Source organism: Typopeltis vanoorti, chromosome 12 (genome assembly GCF_054136105.1).
Source record: "Typopeltis vanoorti isolate ZY-2024b chromosome 12, IOZ_Tvanoo_1.0, whole genome shotgun sequence".
Taxonomy (NCBI): Eukaryota; Metazoa; Arthropoda; class Arachnida; order Uropygi; family Thelyphonidae; genus Typopeltis; species Typopeltis vanoorti.
Genome location: NC_143560.1, coordinates 51,121,373 through 51,131,828, shown reverse-complemented (window position 1 = coordinate 51,131,828; position 10,456 = coordinate 51,121,373).

Below are 10,456 nucleotides of genomic sequence, written 5' to 3'. Positions count from 1 at the left end.
GTGAAAGACTTATTAAATGCACACATGGAACAAATTAACAAAAAATTCGAGGAGTATGAACATTACACAGAGTTCAATAACGAGACCTCTGAAGAAATGCTAGGAACCGTGCGAGAAATAAAGACGAAATTAACGGTAGCGATAGAAACGCAAGAAACACTCCAACGCGAAAATCAAGAATTGCAGAAAGAAGTAAACACACTCAAGTGTCAAATGGAATACATGCTACAAAAAAGAAAGAAAAAAAGTACTTCAAATTCAGGGAATAACGAAAGACATACAGAAAAATTAAGCAACATAATGCAACTGATCGGCAGCAAAATTGGAATTCAAATCGCAACCACAGATATCACCTATATCAACCGAGGCCCACAAAAAAATAAAGAGAGACCGCCACCAATCACCGCTCGTTTTACCAACTGAAATCTCAGAGACTCCATTCTTACAGCAAGCAAGAAAACAAGACCGACAACAACCATCCCAACTGATAAGAAACCCCCAACACCAATCCATATAACGGAACACTGGACTCCATACTTCAAAAATCTTCTATACCAAGCAAGGAAGACAAAAACAGAGAAAAACTACAAGTTCCTGTGGACAAAGAATTGTCAGATATTTTTGAGAAAGAATAAAAACACTCGACAAGTGAATCCGACTTACACAGCCTACCAATATAAAACACTAACTCTACATCCTTAAGAATAAGATTAGAACTCATTTAAAAACTATATAATGGAGATTTCAAACATAGGCGAACATATCCAGTCAGACAACATAAACTTCAAGGTCTTTGACTCTTTGAAGAAATGGTCAGACAACTTCACAATCATTCACACAAACATAAGAAGTATAAAAAAACACTGGCTTACATTTATAACACAGCTCAATTATACTATGATAAACATAGATGCGCTAATACTGACCGAAGTTGCAATAAACGACACAGAAATTTACGCATACAACATAAATAATTATCAAACGTACAATTTATGCCGACCAAACAAAAGAGGAGGTGGCATTGTGGCATTTATCAAAGAAAAATACAATGTGACAGAAAAACAAACTCACTTCGAACATGCGGAAACACTAATTTTGGAACTCACAAATAGCCACAATAGTATCAAACACACAATAAACATAATATACAGACCCCCAGATAATAATCCACTCAGTTTCTTCACGAGTTAGAAACATGGCTAAGTGGCATCGAACCGCGTACAACACACATGCTCATCCTAATAGGAGACATCAACATAAATACTATTGACCACGCTTCTTCAACCTTAACACATATCTTGATATACTAAGTCAGCAACATAAACCCTACCATTAACTCCCCAACAAGAGAAGAAATACTCAATAACTCACTAACACAATCATGCATTGATCATATCAATATACGGGCTCCCATCCATACATATACATCATCAGTAATTAACGTAAAAATTGCCGATCACTACTTTGTCTCAACTTCGTTTTATTACGCTTCCTATCCTCCCTCCCACCACCACAAAAGTCGACAAAACTCGATCATACTAAAGAGTATCGTCGAAAACCAAGTAAAAAATACAGACTGGAATTCCCTACTTAAAATAAACGATCCTGTAACACTATACGAGAATTTTCAACTAAAGTTCACAGAAATATACAAAAAAGCAACAAAACCTACACAAACGAGGCGACAAACAGACAACAATCCATGGATAAATGACGACATACTAAATACTATTACTGAAAAAGAAAATCTATGCAAAAACTTAAAAAATCACCCAGTAATACACATTTACAACCTTATACAAAAACACAAGAAATAAACTAACAACAAAACTTCGTAGGGCAAAAAGACGCTACTACTTCCAAAAATTCATGGAATATAACGACAACATTAAGCAAACATGGGCTACACTCAACGAATTAGTAACCCGACAAAATAAAACTTCTGCACAAGATTTTATTGCAAAAAGCTTCGGTCAGGACACAAACCAAGAGGAACTAGCAGACTCATTCAACCATGCTTTCACAAACAACATCACACAACTCAAAAAAGACAAACTACCAACGATCAACATAAAACTACCAACACAAAGTCAACAACAAACGTTGTATTTCCCACCCATAACAAAACAGGAACTGAAAGAAGCACTCCTAAAACTAAAACCAAAGACCACTCCAGGAATACACAAAATAAGACTCACAGACCTTATAACACACTTTGAACAAATAAATCCAATGCTTTTGAAACTGGTGAATATAATATTCGACACAGGCATTATTCCACAACAACTAAAAACTGCAGTAATTACGCCAATATACAAACACGGCAAAAGAAACGATACTCAGAACTACAGACGTATAGCTGCACTTCCAGTCATCTCAAAAATTCTAGAAAAAATAACATACACCATACTACAGAACTATTTACAAAAGTACTACATCATCTCACAAAACCAATACGGCTTTCAGAAAACAAAAAACACCATTACTATTAGAAGACATCGCCGACACACTAAACAAAGCTCTCGACAAAAACAAGTACTCCCTCCTTATACTGCTGGACCTATCCAAAGCATTTGACACACTTGAACATGACATACTACTCACCAAACTATACTCAATAGGTATAAGAGGAACACTGCATACATGGTTCAAGAACTACCTCTCAAACAGAACACAAGTAACAAAAATAGGTACATGTCACAGTCGGAGTATACAAGTAAAACACGGTGTACCTCAAGGTGCCATATTATCACCCACTCTGTTCAACATATACATTAACCATGTTCATAATATATCCATAAGAAGTCAATATTTCAATACGCAGATGACACTCCACTACTAGCAATCCACACAGACATTAACACAGCTCTCTGCAAAGCACTACAAGACCTAAACAAAATCACAACATCCTTCCACCAAAACGCAATTCTAATCAACGGGACCAAAACACAGATGTTGATAATACACAACCCAAGAATCATAAGCCCCGCATCACTATCGATACATTGTCACACATACCGCTGCATTAACAACAAAAATATCTACCAATGTTCCAAAATCAAACCTGTAACAGACGCAAAATACCTCGGTCTCTATACAGATTCCCACTTTAAATGTACAAATCATATAGAATACCTACACACACCAAACTCCGGATCATCGCAGCAAAACTCTTCCAAGTTAAAGACATTATTCGCCCAACATAAAAAAACTCCTATATCACGATATCTACGAATCCCTACTCAGATACGAAATAACAGTCTATACAAATACATCAAACAGCCACCTAACAAAATTAGAAACACTACACAGGAAAATCGTATCAACAGTGACCTGGACACCTTAAACGCAACAACCAATATCCGACAAGCACATGGCGATACACAGAATTCTGAGCATTAAAAACCTGAAACACTACATGACATTAACAAGGAATTACTTCAACATCATCTATCGAAACAACAGAGACATATATCATATAACACGACCTACAAAAACTCTTTACATCCCTACACCCTTCAACAACTCACGGTTCTTTTGTGAGATCACATCAGATACCCACGCAACTCAACAACCTATCAAGAAAGTTAAAACACGTAGATAGCTACAGAACATTAAAAAATTTAAACGAGCCCTGGAAAATATACCAACAAAGTTAAGAAACCATTAACACTAATATACACATCACAAATCACTAGCATCCAATGCCTACATCCCATACATAAACAGTAGCAACAACACAAATAGTGAAGGCTAAATCGCACTCTCTTCATAAAAGCTAACCCAAGCTTCGAAGTAGGTGGGATTAACTTGCCTTACTCATCTACAAGTAATCATTATAAGCAAATGCAGAAATTTGTATGTATAATCATTCTTTCTCAAACTTAAAAAAAAAAAATTATTATTATTATTATTATTATTATTATTATTATTATTATTATTATTATAAAAAATAGCAGCTAACGTCTATTTATTCCCGTATAGGATTCTTATTTATTATTATTATTACAATTAAAACACATTCAAAACAAGATATTGAAACAAACGTTTGACTGAGAGCCTGTGTTGCTTAGTGGATGTGGCATTAGCACCCCACGGTGCTTGGCCGCACGAAGGAATACTTGATTTCCAGTCTAGTCGGCGACTAGAGGAAATTTTTCTAAGCCTTTTTTCGACCGGTTCCCGAGTTAGTCGATCACGGGCAAGTGGGTTTTTCGTCCCGTAAACTCAAGAAAATTGACTGTCGAACTCACATTATTTCAGACATTAAATACGAGTGTTAGGGTTAGGGACCACGGGATGGCAGCACTTGTTAAGCCGTCTCTCTTCACTGCGTGCCGCTTAATTAGTGATAGCCTTTGGCCCACTATCTCTGATTGGGTGGAGATTGAACTGATCACTCAGTCTCCACAAGTTAGATATTGCTAAAAACGGTCTCGCCTACTCCCTATGTACGAGAATAAAAAGGCGTTAGCTGAGTTTTATTTTTATTTTTATTTTTGAAGTTTGACTGGTAATACAGAGCAATTCAGAATCCACCTAAGAATCTAATAACATTCTGTCGGCTAACGTCGTAAAATATGCAATCATCCAAGTAATGTCGTTTTTTGTAGATCATATGTGGTCATTTCGGTGATGATTACTACAAATGGTTTAACAGCTTCTTTGAAATTGCACCAAGTGAACCGATAACTATTGGGATGGGCTTTGGTGTGTTAAAAGCCACAGCCGACCTACTTCGATTGCCAGATCTCGATATTTACTGATTTTTTCCCCCAATTCTTTGTTGTTGGTGTTGTTATCGGTGGGTACTGCGATATCAATAATCCAAACTTGTCGATGTTTAATAACTGTGATGTCAGGTGTATTGTCTTCCAAATGCGACCAGTTTCTATTCTAAATCCTCGAGAAGTTTCGCTATTTCATTTTCAAATATTGCCTCTATTTTATAGGAATTATTTCTGGGAAAACTCATGTTACTCCTCTTAAAAACTATTATTTTTATAGCTATTTTGCCTACATTCTCTATACTTCCACTAGGTATTTTATACTTCTACCAGTTATCATATTTTTTGTATACATGACAATTAATTATTTTGGCCACTTGATCATAACGGTATTTATAATCAGTTTATTTTTTTTTTTGGGGGGGGGGGAGGCTATCTTGCTGCAAGGACTGATCAGGTATTCGGCAGTTATGTTTCTGTTCATATAATCTGCATTTGCTCTTATTATTGATGTTCAAAAATTTTGTTTGATAGTTTTTGTTAGTTTGTAACGCCTATTCTTGAGAGGCTAGAAAAAATCTTTCTGTTTCTTTTTTAATATATTCATATCATAGCCATTGCCACGTCTTGGTCACGCCAATTTTGTCCTAAGTATCTCGAAGAAATTTGTCGTGCAACGGTTTATTTTGCCAGTGCACATAGCGGTTAGTTTGCTGTTCCTTTTTGTAATAGAATTTGTTTCCTATTGCTTTCAGAGGGTCTTCTTGTGAAACGGCTTGAGGCATTTGCTCAGCTATTGTCGATGTAATATTTTAAACAAATTCTTCTTCTGTCACACTTACTTGCGGCAGACCCCCCACCCACATATTCTTCATGGTAGGAACAGGTGGTGAACATCACTTCATGGGTCTAATTTTCTAGTTTTGTGGTCCAGTTTGTCCATCTCTTCCTTTGTCCAATCTATTATGCCAATTGTGTATCAGATCACAGTTATAGCACAATACATCATCGCTCTAATTGTGTGTAATTCATTTTGTATTGCTTTCAGAATATTTCGACTCTTTTCGTGTATTCCACTGCTGCCTGATGTTTAACCTTCGAGGGAAGAACACTGCTGGCTTCTAATATTCTTAGGTATTTATATTATGCATTAGCTGAAATTACTTTTATGTATTTCTCCTGATCGAAATTAAAATTTCTAGTGTCATTAATTTTTCCTCGTTTAATAGATAAAATTGCTCATTTATCGACACCAAATTTTATTTTGATGTCCTGACTGAAAATGCGAACCGTGTTCAGTAATGAGGCTATTTGCTGTCCTGATTTCCATATACTTCAAGTCATCCATATACAGCAAATGGGAAATAATAAAAAAATCAGCTAACGCCTTTTTATTCCCGTATAGGGAGTAGGCGAGGCCGTTTAAGCCCTATCTAACTTTTGGAGACTGAGTGGGCAGTTCAATCTCCACTGGTACCCAATCAGAGATAACTGGCCCAAGGCTATCGCTAATTAAGCAGGACGCAGTGATTAGGTGGCTCAACAAGTGCCGCCATCTCGTGGTCCCTAAGCCAAACACAATATATTTAATGTCTGAAATAGTGTGGGTTCTACGGTCGATTTTCTTGAGTTTTTATGGAAAAAAAACACGCTTGCCTGTGCCAGAGATAGACTAACTCGGGAACAGATCGAAAAAAGGCTAATAAAAAAATTTCCTCTAGCCGTTGACTAAATTTGAAACCAAATCTTCCTTCGTGCGGTCAAGTGCAAATGCGACATCCACTGAGCTACACTATATTTAGAAAAATTTCATATCCAAGTTTTGTTTTCTTCAAAATCATAGAGAAAGGTATGAAAGAAATGTTGAACGCTAATGGTAACAAGGAATCACCTTGAAAAATTTCCACGTTTAATGCTACTGTCGTAAGTTGAATTCTAATCGACAACTAGAGGTTTAGAAAGCCTTTTTTTCTCCCAGAAACTCGGGTTTTTCGTCCCCTAAACTCAAGAAAATTGATCGTAGAACCCACAATATTATCAGACAATAAATATAGTGTTAGGATTTGGGTCACGAGATGACGGCAATTATCATTCACCTCTCTTCACGGGACGCCATCTGTAATTAGTGATAATCTTCAGCAAGCTATCTCTGATTGGCTACCAGTGGTGATTGAATTTCCCACCATCTCCAAAAGTTATATAGGACTAAAACGGCGTCGCCTATTCCATATATGGAAAAAATGTATTAGTTGATGATGATGATGATGATGATCTCCGAATCGTTCATTATTGAATATTTAAGTTATTTTTCATTCTTTCGTAGCAGCAGCCAAAAAAGAACATGTTTTTGTTAATTCCCAAATATTTGTAATAATTTTAGTATCCGGGAGTGTGGGAGGGAATCGGGCGATTTCGGACTGTCCATGCCATGTTTAAATTACATTTTCGTCTTTATGAATTTCTAGGATCATTTTATCAATAATTCTGCACCCTTATCCTTCATGAAAGATAAGGGTGCACACCCACTGTAAAGATAGCAAAAACGATAGCAAATCTTGAAATTCACGCTTGCACTTATTATCATTCAGGGAGTGAGAGGTGTGATAGGATAAATCTGATAAGTAGTGGTATAGTATGCCCATGCTTTAGAGATCTTCGCTTGGAGACTTGCCAAGAATAGTCGATTCATGCTGAAGAGAAGAAAGAAATGAAGGACGTACTAATCGGTCGCTAACACGCGAAATCACGTGCTTTATAGGTAAACTTTTCCAACTGTTACACAAGCAACATAGTTAACTACAATGATCATAAAAGAGAAGTTAATTTTCCGAGGTGTAATAATAAACAACTCATCCCACAATACGGATTGATTACCCTATTATCGGAATGAATTCTCCATCTGTTGACATGCTCAGAAGTGTCGAAGTGTCTCGAATCTGTGGGCATTTTGGCTATCTTCACAGTGAACAGCTTTAGCATTGTTGGTAGGCATGCAGGGACGAATGCTGGTCTTGAAATTCACACTTGCTTTTGTTATCAATCAGGGAGTGAGAGGTGTGATTGAAATCTGATTATCGGAATAATGAATAACAGGTAACCCTCGTACAACGCGGATGTTAGGTTCCATAGAAATACCGCGTTATATAAATCGCGTTATGCGAGACTCAGATCATATACAAAAAGTAGAGTTCTCATAGACAGGCTTATGCGTTGGTTATGCATTACTAAATCACTTAAGGAATGGACAACGTAGATACGAATATAAATTAAATTGCTCTTTAATAAATATTTCCGATAATTCGCAAACGTTACGTTGCCATCTTCAAAAGGAACTTACAAAAAAAAAGGCACGTGCACGTAGGCACTACAACACAGTAACTGAGAATGAAGTGATGAAGCCATTGTTCTCCCAAAACTCCTGATGGTGTCCCTCCTAGCGGGCTAAGTAGGTGTTCTTGGCCATTGGGCTGAAGGTCTGCTGATGTAAGCCTCCCAAATTTGGGGTAGTTTCATACATCCAAATTTGTTGAGGTTTGGAGAGTTTCTTAGGGCTGAGGCTGATTCCATAAATAGTCTTTCCAATTTGAATTTGCTATGGTGTATTACTGTAGCTTTCTTCCACCGTATTCTGTGGCGTGTATCCAGAGCATTGTCTGCAAGACCAGAATGGCTGTACTTGTGAAAACGGATGTAGTCCCTGCGTTCCGAAATTCTGATATTCGCTGTCCTGCCTTTTTGGCAAAAGTAAGACAGTTTGTAGCTGAAAGGGACCTGGTATACACCAGGTAAGTCTAGGGGAAGTGGTTGGTGTTTAGTGCAGTGGATAAGGGAACCCAAGTTTCTGTATGGTCTGTAACAGGAGGTAAAGTCATGTTTTTTTTTTTTAAGATTTTGGTAATTTTTTCCGAGGTGCCTCGTATGTAGGGAATGGTGATGGATTTAGAGTAATCCTTGTTGGGGAGGGGGGAGTTGTGGTTTGTAGGTTTTAATATTTTTTGGATTTTTTTGGGGGGAAGGGGTAGCCATTGGCTGAGAAAGTGTTGAGGATATGATTTAGTTCAGTGTTTAGGGCCATGTCGTTAGTACAGATTAGTTTAGCCCTGTCGTATAGTGTTTTCACCACTCCATATTGTGGAAAATTATCGTCAAATCAATCTCATCTCCAAGCTTGGTAAGGTTGTGGAGAAGGTCATCCTCTCACTATTCCTAACCTCAGTAAATGAGCTAAACCTCCTCCCTAAAGAACAGTTTGGTTTTCGTCAACACCATAGTACTACCCAGCAAATCCACAGAATTGTGGAATACATCGCCACCAGCTATAACTGGTGCCAGTGCACAGGAGCTGTTTTCCTAGACCTGTCCAATGCATTTGACAAAATTTGGCATTTTGGACTCCTATACAAACTTATTTCAGCCGGTATCTCACTAAAAACGTTTCAACTAATCCGTTCATATCTTCAGAATAGATTGATACAAGTTAAAAGCAACGGTCTATCTCATCCTAGCGCCATATCTTTGTTGGAGTGCCGCAGGGATCCCTACTAGCTCCATTGCTGTTTTCTATATACATGTCCAACATCCCCCACAATCCGATTTCTTCCATCATGGTCCTGTATGTGGACGTTACAGCAATACTATCAAGATCTCTCCGACCACATTTCATTACCAGAAAGCTTCAAGAAAACCTTCTAAAGCTGGAGGGTTGGTTCTCCAAATGGAGATTGAAAGTCAATCCCCCAAAAAGCTCAGCCATTCTTTTCTCGAAAAGACCAATATCACCTGAAGGAGATGTATTACTATTCAATACTAAAATTCGCTGGCAGACAGAAACAAAATACCTGGGTGTAATTCTCGACAAAAAGCTATCTTTCAACCAACACATCAAGTCCACGTGCGCAAAGGCATCTAAAACCATCGCTCAGATCTATCGGCTAATAAATAGAAACAGCAATCTCAGCAAAAGAATCAAATTGCAGCTATACCAGATGACGATTTCTCCTATAATCACCTATGCCTCTCCAGCCTGGAGCCACATTTCTAATACTAACGTTATCAAAATACAACGAGTACGGAACAAGTGCTTGAGAATGATTCTGAACGCCCCATGATATGTTAGAAACAATCAACTTCATAGAGATACAAATATTCCCTATATTTTCTTTTTCCTACAATCCTTACCATATAAGTTCTTCCTAAAGACGTCCATACACCCCAACGATGTGATTCAGCAATCTGCAGCATACGAGGCAACGAACATATTCAAACATAGAAGACCAAAAGCTATATTAACCTCCTATAGCGAGACATAATCTCTATGCCCAAGCAGTGCGAGCAAACTGCTCATAAATTTTACCCTCACTGTAACCGCAACAGATCGCAGGGAATATGAAAAGCATCTTGCTTCACCCCTAAAGACATAAATGTCAATTGTCAGTCAGTTGTTCATAAAAAATGACAACGAATACATAAACATCAAACAAGATGCTTTCCTTAGTAGACATAAAGGCCTAAAATATATAGTTTCAAAAAGCAAATAAAGAAGCAATACACAAACATTATACTTATTTAACGCCAAAAGTATTCAACACACTACATTTAACAATAAGAAATGAAACTAACTCAAACTAATACAAAACTCTAATCAAAGAGTATTTATTTTCCCACAGAAATGAGGAATCTCTGTTCAAAATAATTGCATAAATTATAGCTTTTTAGCATATTTGTATTCA